Here is a 677-nt window from a genome sequence, read left to right on the forward strand (position 1 = left end):
AGCACTACCTCCACCATCGTTCGCATCACCACCGATATCATTACCGCCGCCCCCACCACCATCATCATCATCAGCATCACCAAAATCAAAGTGTAACATAAAACCCACTCGTCGACCCTTCGGGTTGTGTTACAGCGGTGGTAGTCACGTGAGGCTACAGAATTAGGCGTGCAAGTGCGGGTGCTGGCGGGGGAGGAGCAGCAAGAAGTAGCGCCCTCTATATGGATATGCCCTGCTTGCGTAATTTTTACACACGCACACACACACATACTGTACGACTGTGCAACCGATGTCGACCACGGTAATGATGAGGATGATGATGATGATGATGATGACGGTAATGATGATGATGATGGACATTACTTAGCCATCTGTTTTACTGAAGAATTCCTGTACCTCCTTCCGCACTTTCTCTCTCTCTCTCTCTCTCTCTCACACACACACACACACACACACACACACACACATTCTCTGTCTTCCTTCTTTCCTCTCTGTCTACCAATCTACCTATCTATCTACTTCGTATTTCTACCTATTTCTCAACACCTCTCCATCATTCAGTTTCGTTCTGTGTATCTCTGCTTACCTTTTTGCACACACAAACACACACACACACACACACACACATACGTTTGTGTGTATATGTGTGTGCGTGCGAGTGTGTGTTCATACATATA

This window comes from Octopus bimaculoides, chromosome 11 (genome assembly GCF_001194135.2).
Source record: "Octopus bimaculoides isolate UCB-OBI-ISO-001 chromosome 11, ASM119413v2, whole genome shotgun sequence".
Lineage (NCBI taxonomy): Eukaryota > Metazoa > Mollusca > Cephalopoda > Octopoda > Octopodidae > Octopus > Octopus bimaculoides.